At 37.3% G+C, this 9,820-nt stretch overlaps 1 pseudogene; it reads right to left on the bottom strand.

Annotated features, from left to right (window-relative positions):
* LOC107573075 (haloacid dehalogenase-like hydrolase domain-containing protein 2) overlaps positions 1–5,912 on the bottom strand; it is a 14,273-nt pseudogene extending 8,361 nt beyond the window's left edge.
* Positions 5,913–9,820: the final 3,908 nt, after the last annotated feature.

Raw genomic sequence — 9,820 nt, 5'->3', positions numbered from 1 at the left:
AATTTCATATGGAAAAACAAGCCTCACTATTTAAATAAAAATAATGTAATTCGTATAATCGAGGTTTGAATGTGCTTGATTTTGTCACGTCTAATACAATTTTCAAGTTGAACTGGATTAAACATTATATTAAAAATAAAGATGAGATATGGTATATCATTCCAAATCTTATTTTTGAAAAGGTTGGAGGCATAGAGTTTCTTTTGAAGTGTGATTTTGAGGTCAACAAACTCCCCATTAAAGGTGCAATGTGTAATATTTACATCGATCTATTGACAGAAATGCAATATAATACATATAACTATGTTTTCAGAGGTGTATAAAGACCGTACTTAATGAACCGTTATGTTTTTATTACCTTAGATTGAGCACTTTCTATCTACACACACCGCGGGTCCCTTACATGGGAGTCGCCGCCATGTTTCTACAGTAGCCCTAAACGGACAAACTGCTCTACACGGCGCGTTTCCTCACTTTGTTGTTCTTGTGAATAAAACCCTGACACAATGATGAACAAGTACATTAATATTCGCAATAACAACGATTTATTGAATAATTAAGTAAATACAATTCCTTAATTTACCTTTGTAAAGAAATCTCATTGCTCTCTGCTGTCTTTACCGACGACATCTTAGTCCTGTATGGGCCACCGTAGCTTGTCTAAATTCACAACCTCACCGCTAGATGCTGCTAAGTTATCTAATTTTCATAGACAGGCTCTTTTATATTGGATTCTTATATACAAAACAATGATGAACAAGTACATTAATATTCGCAATAACAACGATTTATTGAATAATTAAGTAAATACAATTCCTTAATTTACCTTTGTAAAGAAATCTCATTGCTCTCTGCTGTCTTTACCGACGACATCTTAGTCCTGTATGGGCCACCGTAGCTTGTCTAAAGGGAGGGGTGAGCGGGGGACTCAGCCGTTGGTTGCAATTCGCAACCTCACCGCTAAGATTTACACACTGCACCTTTAAGTTATCTAATTTTCAGACAGGCTCTTTTATATTGGATTCTTATATACAAACAGGGTTTGAAATTAACACCCGCCAACCCGTCAAATGCGGGTAAAAATCAGCTGTGGCGGGTAACGCTGTCAAATCACTATCCAGTTTGTCGTAAATTATGTTCACTCATTAATTTCTTGGGGAAGTTCATGCAAGCCAAATCTGCACAGGTTTAGCGCAAATACTGAACTCGTGAGACATCATGACATTATCGAGAAGATTGCAAAAGCTAAACAAAACACACCTACAGAGGCACGCATACGCGACTAGATGAAGTCTGGTTAGAGTAGACCAACACTGGCTTTAGTGCGCGTGCGCTTTTAGAGTGGTTCTTTCACTGCATGATTCAGTCTATTAATATGCATTAAGAATGATCACATAATTCAAGATATGGAGGCAGAAAATGTATATATTTATATCAATTCATATAGATAGTTAATCAATATCACACGAAGAATGCCGTTTTATCTTAAAAAATCAGCATGGTTACAAATGTGATATTTATTTTATACAACAGTTTAATAAACAATAAGTTAATATCAAGAGACTTACGTTTTAGACACCATATTGGCTGTTTTTGCGCTATTTCTGCGCTATTTCGACAACAACAAAAAAAACATTCCAAACACAGCCACAGCACTGTTTTGCGTCTCTGAGCAACATGACGTTGTTTTGTTCCTGAATGAATCAACCGTTTAAATTATTCGGTTCAATCGCAATGACTCACTTAACAGTGACTTGCTTCCACCTACTGGCGGTTTTAATTTCACGTTTATCTTTTCATTTTTTAAATAATTTCAAATCAGTATTCAACATTTCATGTTTTAAATATCAAAACATTATTTATGCATTTGTAACTGCAGGTTAAAGCATTCCATGTCCCTCTAAGCTGCATTAACATGTGTAAATACATCTAAATGCCACTTCATATGCAACTTCTGCAAAGATTAATTTTATTGATACTGATCGAATTTGTTTAGTAACAGCCTAAATGTATTATTATTATAATTGACTGATTAAATGTAAGAATTTGACTCAAAAGATGATGTACACATCTTAAATGGCTTTATAAAGGTAAGAATGCCCATAAAAGTAAAAATCAATTCAAACTTATTGGAAAAGATTCATTTCTATCACTGCTGTGAACTGACCCGCACACAGAATATGAAGAATATCAAAAACTTTAGGAGTCAGCTGTCCACGGTAGTCCTTAAGATATCAGCACAATAACACACTCAGCAAAATATCGTCTAATTATCTTTATTGATAAAATCTCAGAAAATATTGAGATATTATTTTGTGTCAATATCGCACACCCCTAGTACTGACAAAATGATTTGCAACGGTCATTTTGTCACACCCAGTGTAGACAGCCTCAAACTGTTGGTGTATTTCTGTCTTTTTTTTTGGCTAGTAGACATTATAAATGGCCGGTAACTTTAAAATTGTGTAGCCAAATTGGCTGGTGAGTGAAAAAGTTAATTTCAATCCCTGTATACAAACACAATTTTTCTCCCCATAGGCACATAATTTGGAATAATAAATATGTTAAATATAAGAACAAATCAATGTTCTATACTAATTGGGTTAAAAATGGTATTCTAATGGTCTCACAGTTGATAAATAATGAAGGATATTTACTTACATACTCAATTTTTAGAGAAATTTGGTATTCCAATACCTCCGCGTGAATATAGTATTGTAATTGATGCAATACCAGCAGGATTTGTGAGGCTTTTAAAGGGATTTAGTGAATCTAAGCAATCAACATTTAAAAAAGAGATCGTATTAATCGGTATTGATATCAAAGATAGACAATGTAATAATACTTTTTTCAGATGTTTGATTCACTGTCCTGCAACATTTCGATGCAAGTACTTCTGGAATAACCATTTTGAGAATATCAACTTGAAATTGATTTGGACTTATAATAACAAATTCTGTGTCACAAATAAAGTTAGTGAAGTTTACTTTAACATTATACATAATTTATCCAACAATTTTTTTTGAATGTATGTATGTTCAGTTTTTCTGGATTGATGTTGAATATTTATTTACTATGTTGAGTGGATCTAAAATGAATATAAGAAAAAGAGATGTTATATTTTATTTTGATAAAAAAAGATATGGATAAGAGTCACATTTTTATGCTAAATCTTCTAATATTATTAGGTAAGTTTTACATACACAAATGTAAATGGTCAGAAAGGAAGCCCAGTATCTCCCACTTCAAAGTTGATTTGAGGATTTATTTTGAAACTCTTCAAGGTCTGTCAAACCAGAACTATGGACACGCTCAAAGAACTAAACTCCTCTTTTCTATTGTGATTATTGTTGTATACCCTCCTTATTATTTATTAATTTTTTTCTTCTTCCAGAAAACGTGAACACCATGTTTGTAACCTGTTGTTATACTTTTGAATGTTAATTGTTCGGCATATACAATTAATACAAAAATATATATATAAAAAAGAGGATATGGTAAGGGGCATGACATTTCCGAGAAGGGTATATCTGCAGCCTGGAGTTCTCCAAATGGGGGCGGGAACTCCAAAACGGGGTGGGAGCTCCAAAATAGGGCGTGGCTTCCTCCCATTGACAGACAGGCACATGACACGAATGCGCAATTTTCCCCCCAATCCACTTCAGTGCAAACTCCGCCCCACAGCTGATTCTAAAGTTTTTATTGGTTGTGTCAATTAAAGTGTTGATTTCCTACATTATGCTACAAAAAATGCTAACCCCTAAACCTACCCCACACCTGACCCTAACTTTAACCAGTGAAATTGACTGCACGGCGGGATTGGCGCTGAATAGCGTGGTAAAGAAAGTTGCAGTTCAGGAGATAAACAGTTAATAAGATTATGCAATATGAGATCGTTCCGTAACTCCCCAACCGGACAATGGCACCTTTTTAGTTACACCCAGCGTCACTACCCCCTCCTACCCTGCGAATGTCGAGCCCCGGGACACCCCGCTCCTTGGAACAAAGCAATAGGGTAAAATCTTTACCCTGCGCTGCGCTGGGACGGCTGGCGGGAGAGCTCGTGGGTAATTTGCGTTTATATCATGAAGCAGATGTTCAAACTCCAGTTCAAACACCACTGGCCACGAGCTTTGGGCTCTGCTCTCACAGAGAATATTTATTTATATAGCATATTTTATTTTAGATCAACTAGAAACAATTTTTAATTTATAAAGTTTTATTTTGAAATGTAAGTCAATAACAATTGGCCGAAGCCAGAGCCAATGGTGAAAGTTTTTGCGCGAAGAGACCCCGCCCCATTTTGGAGTTCACGCCCCATTTTGGCTGCAGTTATGCTGCGTTCAAGTCCTCCTGGGACGTTCGTACTTACGAGTTGACAAGTCGTAATTACGACGTCAGGTGCGTTCAAGTCAGTTTAGTCGGCACAAGATGGCGGTGTACCTTCTTTTAATAAATTACAAGAAAATACAACAGGGTCTGCATTTTTTTACTTGGATTTCAGCTGCGTAACAAGAACATGACCAATTTAAGTTTATAGGACAACTAAACTATCAATTTAAACAAAAATTTACCGTCAACTACAGACGTTGCATCCATCGATTCCACCATGTTTCTCATTGACACGCCCCCAACTCGGGGCTTAAAGAAAATTTTGAGTTTCCCACTCGTAATAATGACTTTGTGGTGGCGTTCATGTGCGTTCAACTTGTAAATACGATCTATCTGACATGACTTGAACGCACCATTATCCCTACTTGACATTTCCCAACCAGGCGCCGAGTGGAGCCAATCACAGCACACCCTGGCCCAGCTAACCAATCACAGCACACCCTGGCCCAGCTAACCAATCACAGCACATTTCGTATTTCAGAAGGCAGGCCTTCATTTGATACAGGAACTATTCGAGCCGTTCATGCCAGACTGGGGAGAGAGGTGTTGTAATAATGTAAAATATGTGAAAAATAATGTGTTTTTCGAACAACCTAGTATGAGAGCCTGTTCCAGTACACCCCCAAAACAAAATCAAGACTTTGTAAAAGAGCATAATAGGATCCCTTTAATTATAATTTTTGGCTGGGCTGAATGGCAAAAAATAAATAAAAATCCATGCAGATAAACCCGACTGACAATTTAGGATCATACGGTCAGTTTCCGAGTGTGAAATTAATGCTCTTATTCACATGAACTCTGGATTAAACACAATGACTGGTCTTCAGAACAACACTTCATCTCATCATCTGTGTTTGACATCATTTGGAAACCCCACATTTATTTAAAACGAGCTGCCAAACGAGAGCTTTGGATAAGGTAAGGCAGATTGTCTCCAATCATTCAGTAATACAACAATCATGTAAATAGAGGATTGTGTGTGAGGCCAGTGCTGTGAGATTTGTGTTTAGGTTTTTAACAACATGACAAAAACGGATCATGCTCTTAATATTCGTTTCCAAACCATGCGAGTATTGGTATAACTAACACAAAAGGATGAAACGATGACTGTTAAAAGCATAAAACACATTTGACCAACAGAAGTTAGTGTACACGTTTCTATGAACTACATGTACTTCCTGCAAGGGTCCTTCTCTGGTGCAGTCTTACATTTAGCAGTCCTAAGAAATGCCTGTCGAAAGCGCATTAAGTTGTTTTCTATTCAGTTTAGCATTTTATATAAATTTTAACATATTATGTGTAGATGTATTTCATTGATTTATTTACTAGTCTAAAAGCACACTGGCTTTTCTCCACCCTGGCGGTTTATAATCGTTTAAGAGGGTTGTATATGAGAGATTATTCACTCAATGAATAAAAAACATATGCTGGATATTATAATAGCAGATTAAAACGCATTGAGAACATCAATTCATCTCTCTTACACCAATATTAGAATTTGTTGTTGTTGTTGTTTTACTATTTGTGATTAGTGCACAAAAATAAGTGATACAAAATTGTTAAAACAATTATATATACTGTATGTGTCTTTTTTTTCATCACTTATTTTTGTGCACTAATCAGAGAGAGAGAGAGAGAGAGAGAGAGAGAGATTTTGGGATAATGAGGAGCATAACTTTGCTGCCAAAAATATTTTTCTCTGCCATGATATAAATCCTGGGATTGGAGAAATATAAAGACACATCATCTTTGGTAATAACTATTAAGCATAGATTATAAAAGGGTCAGGCTTTAATCGCTGCTCTGAACATACGGTTGTAATTCAGCGTTTTATCCGTGGTCCGTTAATAAAAAGGTAGTTTAATCCTAATGGAGTAATCTAGTGTTGTTAATGGACTCCATATGCTTCTAATCACTCGACCTCCTCAACAAATAACATTAAACCATCTGATTTAATAAATGCTGACTGATCTTAGGCGGCAAAATTATTAGAGGTGTAATGCACTTATTACAAAAAAGGCACAAAATCCCTGACATACCATTAACAGATGGAAAGACACAATCACTTCATTAAAGGGGTCCTATTATGCTTTTTCAATTTTTTTATTTTAGTCAGTGTGTAGTGTGTATGTTTGGGCATAAAAAAAGATCTAGAAAGTTACAGATCTCAAAGTGCACTCCAAAGGGAGATATTTCGTTTGAAAAAGAATCCCTTTTCAAGAACTACAACGAACGGCTCATTTGGACTACAGCGTTTGTTTTCCAGGCTTTGTGATATCACAAAGCGGCCCATTAGAATATCATTAAAAATAATTCCCACATACAGAAATTCGAATGGTTGGGGGGGTGGGGAGGGGCGCGGTTGTGGTTAGAACGCTTGGTTGAGTGAGCGCATCAGATGAGACGACGAAGAAGTGCTGCTGCAGAGTTAGTGCATCAGAGAAAACCAAGAAGAGCTGCTGTGCCGTGTAGTGTCAAACTTGTGGCATGTCTAGAACAATTCTTATAAGTACAACACAACATAGCTGGGCACTGCGCCTACACTCAGGGTGCGAACTACGGGGGAGCTCGGCTCCCCTTAAGACATGGGCTCCCCTGAAAACATGATTTGGGAAATTTTGGGGGGGGGTCTCAAAAAATACTGACAATGTATTATTTTGACGTGCAATTTCAGTTTTGTGTAATGTGATCATCGTGGATTATTATGTGTAAAATTGCAAAAAATATCGTTCATTCATGCATGACGGCGATTTAAACCTAATTCACTTCAATAAAGATAACTATACATGCTGTTCTTGTCATGAGCATCAAGGTGTGGGGGCGCTGCGGTGCAAATTCCACTCATGTTTAGTACACGTTAACTCAAAGATTTGTAGAAAAAATATAAACGCTGGACTCTGTGGTTGATTCTGTGTTAAGGTAATGCATGTTATTCGCAATTATGTGTTGTGGCGGTGTTATAGGTCTGCGTGACTCTCGATGTCTTAGGCCTGACTGAACGGAGGAATTATGGTATTCTTCTGTAGGCTGACGAGTAACTTTACGTTAACCGTTGGTCATGTGAACTCAAAGACAGCCGGATGCTTTGTTTATAGACTATTTGTGGGTGGCTGTTTGTTGTTTCACCTATAAATTTGTGTCGATAAAGTATAATAGGGTAAATCCCGTATAGTGATTTATCCTATATAGTGCTTGCATAAAGCAAGTAGTGCATACAATTGTAGCTGTTATGTATCTTTGTAAGACATTGCAAGCACATGAATCCCCCACCCCACCCCCGTTATAAAAAAAAAATCAAGTGGGCTCCCCCAAAGTCCACGGTATAGTTCGAACACTGCCTACACTCATAGAAAATAATGCAATTGAATTTAAAAAATGTGGTGCGACGTCACGCTGCGCTTCTCGTCCGGTGCGCGACCGCCTGAAGCGCTGTTTTATTCACCTCTGTGCCCAAACGTCTTTGTTTGGGCTTCCGAAAGCGGATGATGTCAGGAAACAGTGGTTGCAATTTACTTTTTAACTCTGTTCCTGAGCATTATAACCCGAATTTGCTATTGTGTGCTGCGCATTTTACTGAGGACAGCTTCCACATCACGAGTGAGAAGTGCCGGATTCTCAAAAGCTTTTGTTGAAAGACGGAGCAAGGGGGCGTGGCAGTACTGAAACACCGTCTAGGCTGTTCGCCAATCACAACGCACTGGGACAGCTAACCAATCACAACACATTTTGTTTTTCGGAAGGCGGACCTTCATCAAAGCCGGAACTAATCGAGCCGTTTGTGCCAGGCTGGGGAGAAAGGTATTGTAATGTAAATTATGTGAAAAATAATGTGTTTTTCGAAACACCGAGCATGAGAGCATGTTCTAGTACACCCCCAAAACAATATCAAGACTTTGTAAAAGAGCATAATAGGACCCATTTAACATCTGAAACGTGGAACGACTGGCTCATAAAGCTAGAGGCTACTTTGGTCAAACTTTTCAGACCAAAGTATTGTATTTTATATAATAACACTACAATTCAGCACAGTATGCACATCTTTATTAAAATTCAAACTTTATCAATATGCCTTTAAATATATTAAACCCAACCTTTACTTTCCAAGCGGTCTTTGAAATGGAAGATTAGTTTTGGGGAACTTAACATTTATGGAAAAAAAAATGAAAAAAAAAAAATTCAGGTGCCAGAAACAAACCGTTTGGCTTTGTCAGACCTGTCTGACTGATTTCACTGTCGCTTGCTCTAATCGACACTTTATCGGACCTTGAATGTGACAAAAACAGCACGTACAGGAGCTTCCGTAAAGCTACAAAACTTGAAAATAAAAATGTTTACTAGTATTTGTTTCGTATAAAACTACCAGAGTACTTACAGTAAATCATTCCGGGTACAATTGTCAGACATTGGAGAGCAACATTTAGAACCACAGATACAAAAACAGTCCATTTTCCTTTGCCACATTCCCTGTGTTCCACAACAGATCCTGATCCACCGCAATCCATCGATTCTTTCTTCATCCAAACAGTAATAATAAGACCATACACACCGAATTTACTGCTATGAGAGGTACTGCGAGAGGAGAAGAGAAAACACGTTAATATTAAACGATTTCTGGCACATGTGGACAAAAAGACACAGAAACAACAAATGGACCTAATTTTCCCTAGAACATGATTAAGATCAATGCTAATCTAAAAACAATTACAGGTAAATTAGTATCTCTATGAATGATTCTCGCTAGTAATGGATTATCCATGATCTAAACATGGGAATTAGTAACATCAGTTTATAAACCAGAGAGTTCCGGTGCTTGATTCTGATTGGTTGAGCCGCGTTCGAAGCTGTTGTAAATTACTCTACAAACACACACCTTTGCTTACTTCTGTGTGTTGCTCGGCGACTTTGTTGGAACACAGCTGTTTCTGAGGAACTACATTGTTTGGTGGAAGAATACGGTTTTTATTATTATCATTACACTTTATTTGCTGTTTTATTTTGTGAAACCTAACTACGTATATGGAATAACCGTTTTATAAAAGCAATAACCCCCGTGAAGCCGTGGTTTACAATGCATTTATAACAGCTAAAGGGGCGGTCACACTGCACTTTTCGTTCCACTGACTTCCATTCATACGCATGCGAATGCGTCAGGCCGGAAACACAAGGTCTTGCGAAAAATTTAGCATTTCGCTGCATTCCAAAGTTCAAGTTTGGTGAACTCTGACCTGCGAATTCGCATCACGTGAAGACGTGTGACCAGTAGAAGATCGATACGTCACTGCGTGACCTCTCTGTACAGAAATTCAGAAATGAAGGAAGCGCTAATTTTAGCCGTAGCGCAGCGTCCTATTTTATATAATACATTCTTTAAAACATTTTAAAAATCAAATATATATATATATATATATATATAGAGAGAGAGAGAGAG

This window comes from Sinocyclocheilus grahami, unplaced genomic scaffold, assembly GCF_001515645.1.
Source record: "Sinocyclocheilus grahami isolate Dianchi unplaced genomic scaffold, SAMN03320097.WGS_v1.1 scaffold1860.1, whole genome shotgun sequence".
Taxonomy (NCBI): domain Eukaryota; kingdom Metazoa; phylum Chordata; class Actinopteri; order Cypriniformes; family Cyprinidae; genus Sinocyclocheilus; species Sinocyclocheilus grahami.
This window is presented reverse-complemented; position numbering and strand designations above follow the sequence as displayed.